This window comes from Gasterosteus aculeatus, chromosome 11 (genome assembly GCF_964276395.1).
Source record: "Gasterosteus aculeatus chromosome 11, fGasAcu3.hap1.1, whole genome shotgun sequence".
Classification (NCBI taxonomy): domain Eukaryota; kingdom Metazoa; phylum Chordata; class Actinopteri; order Perciformes; family Gasterosteidae; genus Gasterosteus; species Gasterosteus aculeatus.
Window position 1 is genome coordinate 4,416,492 of NC_135699.1, and position 9,365 is coordinate 4,425,856.

Here is a 9,365-nt window from a genome sequence, read left to right on the forward strand (position 1 = left end):
GAATGTTCAAGACGCCACATGCTGGCTTGAGGCCTGAGATTGTCCATTCAACCTACACCAAATCACAACAGTCGGCTCAGTCAACTTGCCCCCCCCCCCATTTAGACCCTGGTTTCTACATCATCAATGAATCTATCTGTATTTCAAATATAAAAAACAAAGAACGGCTGTAAGTAATTGATCACTTTAATGATCAATTAGTGGGGAAAAATAAACAGCAACAACCTTGATGATAGATCGGTCTGCTCAGTCACTTAAGAAAAAATAGCATGTCTTTTTTATCTGATATCAGTGTATTTGGGTTGTATACCTTCATTCAGACAGAAGTAGACTTTATTTTAAGGCATAGGAATTTAATATTTCAGATAACAGTCAAAGTAACTAAAGAAAATAGGATTAGGGTTAAAGAGAATAGATTAACAATAACATAATTTATTATATTAATGCATTCATTTGGATCGAAGATTTAAAGTTTACACCTGAGACGCTGTGAGAAACAACACACTATTCCTACACAAACGCAAGAGGTGTGGAGGAAAGATGGCTGAACGCAGCAACCCGAGTGCCACATTCGACTGACTGAGATGGAGAGAGACGTGCGCCTCCTACAGATCTGCATCAAAAGGAAAAGCTGTAGAGCGGAGACGCCGCTGAATCTTTTATTTTCTCTCAGCTCAATCTTGGCAGAACACGAGGAACAGGCAGCTGCAACGGTTTACCGTCAGTGACGGGGAAAAAAAACACTGAACACGTCGAGCACAACAAACGCGGAGCCGTCTCCGCAGTCGCTGCCGACGCTTGTGTTAGACTATAAACAGTCTACAAAGTGTCTCAAATCGCTCGCTCTCTCCTCTGCACTCGTTTTTGTTCAAACAAATGATGTAACTGCAGTCCAGGATCACAGCAAGAACGTAGAAGAAAAAAAACCTTTCAACACCACCATCACGGCCTCCCTCCCTCCCTCCCTAAATGACACTCCGTGTGACAGGTTCTCTGCTGCTCCTCCTCCTCAGCACACATCACCACGGTGATCTCTGGAGGACACCAGGGCCTCTCAGAGCCATCTGTGAGACGGTCTACCAAAGCCCCCCCTGATGAGGATGTGCATTTGGGGGGAGGGAGGGGGGGGGTGACTGGTGGTGTGTGTGTTTGCCGGAACAGGACACCTGGTTGAATCCAGTCAGAGTCCTTCAGGCTAATCAGAGCTCACGCATTCCCCCAAACACTCGCCACCTAAGGTCAGGAAACCCCCTCTGCCCTGCACACAAAAGACTCCCAACAACGCCTGCTGCTCTGCATGGCCCACATTCCCCCATAGACTGTGTGAGCGAGCACAGCAGGGAGAGGAGAGAGGGAAGAAGAAGCAGCCAAGAAGGGGTCAGACACAGAGTAGTATTTCATCTGAATGTTGTGGAAAACTGAGCAGTTGTATATAATCTGGAAAACTATGTCACCCAGTGTCAAATTCCACCCCCGCTGTATTGTGCAAACCCGACTTAAAATCCTCCTTGAGGAACACTTGGATGGTTATGAAACGTCCTCAATTCAACACCTGGAGCTGACCTAACTGACCGAACCAACGAGACCATGAGCGAGGACATTTGGTCATTTGGTCATCGCAGCCGGCTGAAATCATCATGCACACTTTCAGCTCGGAGTCTACTAGAGCCAGTCCAATAGAATGCATCAAGACTCCTGCTGCGATCCCGGAGACCCGGACGTATGGCTGGACCCGACGAAGGAGGAGGGAAGCGGGAGGACCAGGACCGACCGAAGCCCTTTATTTCACAAAATCAAATCAAAGGGCCTTGTAGTGACTAAAGACCCGGTCTACTTTGCTATATTCTATATTCTACGGTCTAGTACCTGTAATAAAACCTACAGATTAATAGTTTTCTTCCCAAAGGCCAGAAGACTAAGTGAGGTACTTATTTTCAGCCCTGCAAGTTTTTGCACTCCATACAACCCCATCCACCTTCTGCAATAAGGTGTGTTGCCTCAGAGGCTGAGCCGGGGGGGAAAGTACCCACTATTTCTTATTTGATGGCTGTTGGCACGCAGCGATAATTGAAGGCTTCTCAGATCAATATTTTTCATCAAATTAGATCATCTCTCGTGTGGCACACAAGGGCTTGGCAGCACTTTTCTGACATTCCCCATCAGGGATGTCTTATTTGCTAAATCAAAACCTGGTGGATGGAACTTGAGGGATGACGATACTCCTTAAAAAGTCATTTCTATCAATTGATTTCCAGTGAGGCGCTGGCGTGATCGATTAGACCAACTGAGGCAGGAACAAAGGCCCGGCTGGGAGGTAGAGAACCGCCCCCGTCTCTGTGTGAGGGAAGAGCAGCGGATTGCGCGACAGACACCTGGATCACAGCAAACATGTGACCAGGAAGGCCAGCGCTAATCTTGAACACTTCAAAATGTCCGCCAGTGAAAACGCAACTGAAGCGAAGGGGGTATTCTCGTTGGGGAAAAAAACAAAAAAACAGTTCAACAAACCGGCAACACGACCGGCCTGACTGGCCCAAATGGAGAATGCCGATGATGTCACAGTTCAGGCTGTTGTGCAAGCCCCCCCCCTCCCCGCTCCCCCCTCCTCCTTTGGCAGCTCTGAAAAAGTTGACGTACACAGAACACGCACACATAAACACTCTAATGCGGTCATTCCCATGGTGCGACGGGCTCGGAGAATCCGCCGCCCACCCCCACCGGGTGTGGGAGAACGGCACAGATTAACAGATGACAGAGCTTGTTAACTCTGGACAAAGAGAGATGCTAATCTCGTACAGTCGACCTGATCTGTAGCTAAAACACTACACAGGGGGGAGAAGGCAAGACCAAGAAAGAACATGGGAGGGATATTTAGCAACGACTGAAGCCTTGTTTTGTCCCAGAAACTCAACAATACCGTGGGAGGAGGGGTGGGGGGGGTAAAGAGGGCCTATCAGCCCCAAAGCGCGGCAGGCTGCGACCTACGAGCTTCGGCTGGGCGCCACCGCCTGCAGGGACAGCCAGCTGGGAAGAGCGCAACTTTGGGGATATTGATCGCACAGGAGAAAGTGAGGAACCGGGTGAGATAAGGGGGGAGAGAGAGCGAGACAGACGGACAGAGGAAGTGCATTAGCAAGACAGGCTCCACTGATGCTGTTAGCGCCCTCCCCGGGGAGATAAGACAGACAGAAGTGACATGGTTTTAGTGAAAACGACCAAGAGGGCGGGGAGAGGACAGGAGAAGAGGGGGGGGGGGTTGGGCTGTCTAAGGGACAGAGAGCAACAGCAAGACAAGGGGAGAAAGAGGACCCACACTGAAAAAAAAAGAGGGCTAATTTGTAACTTGATGAGCTGCTGGATCGTCTCCACGACGGGCCGTCTGCCCGCAAACAAGGTCCTTTTTGGAGGGGCGGGGTAAATGAGATCAGGCCGGCTCAGGACCAGCTGGTGGCTCGGATCAATGGCACCCTGATAGAGCGGATACGTGGAGATGGAGGGAGGAGGGCAGGACCGGGGCATCTGGACACAACGGCAGATAACGCCCGAGAGGCTTTGGCGTTCTCTCGAGATTTGGCCCAGGGGAGGTGGGGGGGGGGGGGCACACGGACACGCGCACGCAAAGTACAAGTGTAACGACTGTGTCCTAAAGAGGATTATGTCCTCCCGTTTGAAGTGGAATCGTCTCCAGAAGGAATCCGATCCCTACGCGGGGAGGCGGGCAGTTAGACCGGATCAGCGCCTCAAGCTTTCTGAGACCAAACCGTCCAGCACACAACTGGACGGACTGCTGGCAGCTCCTTCGAGGACAACCGCACAACCAGGCCTGTCCCCGGGAGACCCTGATTTGACAGCAGCAACAAAATGCCCCCCCCCCAGCTACCTATGGTGAAGGGAGTTAATTATTTTGTCTTCAGCACCACTTTCTGGCACAAACGCCTGTCATCCAGGCTATGGTGAGGGCAGGTTCTGACGTGATCTGGATCACACCGGGCGCCGGGGCAGCATATCTACCTGCCATCCGGTCTCCCACCACAAGGCCGTGAATTACTGCAGCTGCCGGCAGATACAGCCTCATAACCAACGGGCAGTTGGTGACAACTGTGACATCCAAAGGCCGCTATCGCGAGCCGGGGAGCGCGGACGACAGCGACGTTTCCTCAGGCCTCAATCAGCCCCGAACACAGCGGCGGAAACGCGTTGGCACATAGCTTCTGTCGAGGTGCTGATATCCAAACAAGAAGCCATTGTAGGGAAGGGGAAAAAAGTGTGCGGGGGGGAAGGCTGGGGTGGGGGGTGATGGTGGTCATTTTTAAGGACGCCAAGAAGCTCAAGGGTCATGCTCCTCAGTGTGATGACCAGAGGCACAGGCTTGTCCTTTTTTACAATTGAGAAGTTCAGAGCTGGGGGGGGCTGGGCTTTGAATCTGAGTCACACACCCACCAATCACCAGTCCTTAGGCTACACAGCTCTATAGATGAGACAGTCATATCCCCTCTCCGGAGGGGGGGGGCATGGGGTCAAGAGGCCAGCTGGGGGAGGGGGGGGGGGGGGCGAAGCAGGGAAAAGAACATTCAAATTGAAATCGACAGAAAGTTTGTCAAATATCAGAATAGTTAAGGATTATACATTTGCTGATTGAAGAGTTGACTAATTAATAACAGATTTACTTTACACAAATCAAAAAACACTGCTTTGCATTCGTGCCTGAATCATTAGAAAAAATCAATACTTTGACAATGATCAACCGACTGTTAATCGTTCTCAAAATTGCAACTACTTGACCACTTGTGTCTATTCATTCAGTCTCCATTGCAGAATGAGTAGCTTAATTTGCCCCCCCGTACGGTTTCAGACACAATACGCTCTCATTGTGATGGAGTGCAGACGGTGGCAGGAGACAAAGCGACGAGTGCTGTTAAAACCAACAACGAACAAGGCCGAATGAGAGACACCACTCTGGTCCAACCCACGATGGAGACGAGATAATTGCGCCCCATTTTCTTTCACATTACATAATCCGCTTCATTAAAGTATAGTTTCTGAAAAATCTGGCCCACCCACAAAATGCCTCCGGCAGAAAATCCACATCCTCCAATAATTGCTTTAAAGACCATCTTAAATAACTTCATAAAAAAGCAGTGTGGTTGTAATGGCAGCCAAATAGAATTTAAACTGATTGCATTAGGCCGGTCCTCCATTTCCCTTCCTCATCCTCCAACGCTGTGAGTCAGCCATTCTCTCATCCGCACGGCGTGGAGGCTGGGAGGGAGGGGGGCTCTGACTTAAGGGTCCTGGAGTTTCTCCAGAGCTGTGCGGGGCAGAGCCTTCAAAGTGATCATATTAGTCGCCCCGGGGGGGGGCATCTACTAAAAAAAAAGGGCATCAATGTGATGGTGGCCGTTCTTCGACCCGTCCACGGACCTGCCTGGGGGGGGCTGAGGTCACAGAGCGTTTCGATGCTTGCATGTTGTGCAGTTTATTAAATGCTCTTGGTTTGGCTTCTCCCCCCCCTCGTCCCCATTGTTCTGCAGACTGGAGGGTAATCTGGCTTGTTGCACCCGGGTTAAAGAAAAAAAAACCTTGCTGGAGCAGCCACAGGGCCCCTCCAGCCTCAACAGTCACAATAGCTGATCACTTCTGTGGGGGGGGGGTTACATTAATCACCTCTGATTGCACGCCAGCTTGAGTCTGCGCACAGCCGCCGCGGAGCCATTTCATCCTCACACGAGTTAATGCTAATTTATTCGGTTGTGGTTGACGTGCAAAACGGAGTGGGCATGAGCGGGATCTAGTAGCCCCCTAAACGGCTCCCATACACACCCCCCCCCCCCCCAAGAGGCGCTGGAACGTTTCTCGGCACCCGCACCACTCGGCCCATCTCAGAACAATGGGCGTCCGCGGTGGAGGATGGAGAAGGAGGGGGGGGGGAAAAGTTCAGCGAGGGGGAAAATGCAGACAAAATGGTCGCGTAGATGCTGATAACATTGCTGGTTGGTATTCGCGTACGTGAATGGGGGAAAAAAAAAGAAGGCAAGTACCTGATGCCTTTCGGGCAGCCTTTATCTGTTGAGCGCTCGCAGCCTGCCACCGCCCCACCGACCCCCCCCCCTCCCTCCCTTCAATGGGAGCCTGAAACAACGGCGCGGCGACCAAGACACGAGGTGACACCAAAACCACCGCGTTTGTATTTAACGGGCACGTTCAGTCACACAAAGCGACGCCACAACCGCGTAGCGACGCGTCGCGAACAGTTGCGGCGAGTAAGGCGGCGCGCGGCGTTCAAACGGGGACTCGAGCCTCCGTAACGGACCGCGGGCGTAACGTTCGCGTTGACGACTCGGCCGGTAGACGTTAATTAGCCCGGCGGCGGTTACTAACTAACTAGCAAGCTAGCTAGCTGACGCTAAATCGGTCCTTACCAGTCGGTGCAGCGGCCGAGCTAGCAGAATCCTCCCCAGCTACGCCCAACGGCAAGGCGGCACAGCCCGGCTGGATCCTCGAGTCGCTCCGGGGGAGAGAAAGTGAGGATGAAAAGGAAACTTGGGAGGACGGAGCGAGTCGAGCCGAGCGACAGGAACGTCTGGGTGACAAGCGGCGTTTCTCACAAATGATGCGCGTTCACTGAAAGGAAGAAAGGAGGAGAATGACGCTTCAGTTTAGTCAGTCAGTCTCTCTCTCTCTCTCTCTCTCTCTCTCTCTCTCTCTCTCTCTCTCTCACCCCCCCTCTCATACACACGAGCGTAGACCGGTGAAAGGAGCGATGGACGGGCGGAGGAGAGGGCTCCCGCTGCCTTCAGGTGCCGCAGGAAATGTCGGAATAATGAAAGGTTTACATATGAATGTAATATGGGATCATTGTTGAGCTGATTAAACAACATAGTTTATGTACAGAACCAGACATTAAAATAAGATGAACATTATGTGATATATAATATTTTATTTTTATTTTATTTTACAGCTAGCATGGCTCTGTCTAAGCAAAATGCACTCACAAGTACCTCCAAATGTCATAATAAACGTTTATGTCCCTACATAATTTTATGGGGTGTCTGTGACAAATCTTGGATAGAAACAGTTGCTGAGCTAAAGAATCAACACTAGTCATTGACATTTTTCTTCAACATTTTTATTGACCTAACAATTTTTCAGCTAGTTAAAAAAGTAAGCATATTTATTCATAATGGAAAAAATCATTGTTGCAGACATTTTTCTAAATATAAAACAACTGATATGGTTCAGCTTTCACAGAAGGAATTGTACCCATTTTTCTAGCTGAAATCATAACAAGGACTTCCCCATAATTGGAAATTTGTTCCAGAATGTGTTATATTAAAGCGAAACGTCATGGGAAATATTGTGCTTCCTCAACCAGAGCCTGGTGTCAACAAACAACTAACATAACAAAGGCCTACACTCAGACCATGTTGACTGATGAAAGGGTCATATTCATTCTGCTTGTTTAATTCTGGGTGTCAGTGCCTGTAAAAAACAGTATTTCCCACTAGTTCCCTCCAGATGGACGAACCAACTGGCACAAAACAACTCAATTTGATGAACACAAATGGCATTACAGCTTTTAAAGCCCATTTGTTTTATTTTGTAATCCTTAAAACATTTTTTTCCTTTTCTTCACAATGTCCGACCTTAAAAATACGAGCACCCTGAAGGCAACATCCACCACGACGGCCGCGCCACGCTGAAATTGAAAGGGCTGAATAGCGAATGGCAGGGGAACCTCTGCTTTCTCCGAGCGCAGCCAATCACCTCGCAGGCAGCGGGGATTAGTCAAATTAAGGATGATGTCACCTCTTGCAAGTCACCCTGCTCCCCATGCCAGAGTTCCTGCCGGTTGTCTGTTGCCCTCCCTCCAAGGCCCCTGCAACCCCCCTTCTTCCTCTCCTCTTCAAAACCTTTTCTCCCTTTTCTCCCTTTTTCCATGCCCCACTGCACGCACTCACACACACACATCGGTGCATTACTGCAACCCCACATGCATGAAGTTGCGGCCATTGTCTGCCTCAATGTGACTGTTTCATCCACATTTCAGACCTGTTGATTTCCCAATTTCAACATTTACGGGCTCCGACATCTTTGTCTGAAGTCAAAGGTCCCGCAATTTAGAATTCCGATACAGTTTATTAACAAACCTACCCGCCATTATAGTTTGTCACCGCCAGCCAGCAAGAAATGAAGACTAAAAGGAGCGGCCGACACAGCGTGCTTCCCCCCTTTTTTTTTTTTCGGTCAAGTAGTCTGTTTTTCTCTCGGTCACAGAATGCCATTGTTGCAGGGATTTAGATGCTTTTGTCTCCGTGCGCCATGCTCCTCGGCAGAACGAGGGCTTTTCATCACAGACAGTCTGGGTGGGCATGCCGCCTGTCTGTCTGTCTCGCTGTCTGCTGCTGCTCAGCTCTTCCACAGCAGCCGGCCTTGTCTGCATGAGCCGGGCTGCTGTGGGCTGCTTTTCACCCGGCTCTTTCCAAGCACTGGAGAGGGGGGTAAGATTTATTTGAGCATGGCACGGCAATATGTGGTACAAAAACTCAAAACAAGGGATAAAAATACATGTTATCTCATGGTCCCAGTTCATCGTCCCCTGTCGGGTTTCCAGAGGAAGTGGTGCTCTTCTGAAATGGAGCAGCTAATTTCTAGCGCTGTTCTTTCTGTTCAAGGTCAATTCATTCAAACAGTTCATCGGCCTGTTTGGGGTAAAACAATGTGACAGTGCAGGTGCGTGTATGAAAGGAGACCAGGAAGAAGGTGGAGACCCCGGGGTGGGGAGGTTGTGCCTCCTGGTTTGACGCTGACGGACATATTGGCACGGTCCACCAGCCTCAACAAAGAGAGGAAGGTGGTCTTTTTTGTTTTTTCTCCTTCCACATGGCGGTGCGCGGCGGCGGACACAGGAAGGGGCAGGGCTGCGTACCCCGCTGCACAGTTCCCCTGTTATTTATCTCATTGTTTTTTCCTCCTCCCCATCTACCGGCACGCAGTCCAGCTGGGGCGGCACAAAAGGGTTTGGCACGCTGTCAAGCCCCCAAAAAACAAACCTCGGCTCCGGAAGAGGTTGACAAGCTCATACCCGACACATTGGTTATTTCAAAACAGACACAGGCGTTGAGTTTTTACACATTTGTGTACAGTCAGGCTGCACGGCCATCTTCCGCCAGTTCTGCCAAAACCACACAAGACCACACCCAGCCCATCGGACGCCATCTTTTCTTTCTTTATTTCGAGGTGAATTAAAACCCCTCTGGAAATGCGCGCAAATATCATTCTGCATGAATGCAATGCTAACAGACTGTGTGTGTGAATGCAGTCAGTTACAGGTTAGCACATGTGGGTGCATCTGCCCGTTGACTCCC

The 9,365-nt window shown here is 50.2% G+C and overlaps 1 protein-coding gene across 2 annotated transcripts in view; it reads right to left on the reverse strand.

Annotated features, from left to right (window-relative positions):
- The window catches only part of prr36b (proline rich 36b), a 29,285-nt gene extending 22,490 nt beyond the window's left edge, over positions 1 to 6,795 (reverse strand). For both annotated transcript variants that reach the window (XM_040190389.2, XM_040190393.2), the window contains exon 1: positions 6,420 to 6,795. The gene's annotated coding sequence lies outside the window, so the exon portion shown is untranslated. The remainder of the gene's footprint in view (positions 1 to 6,419) is intronic.
- Between the last annotated feature and the right edge of the window lie 2,570 nt (positions 6,796 to 9,365).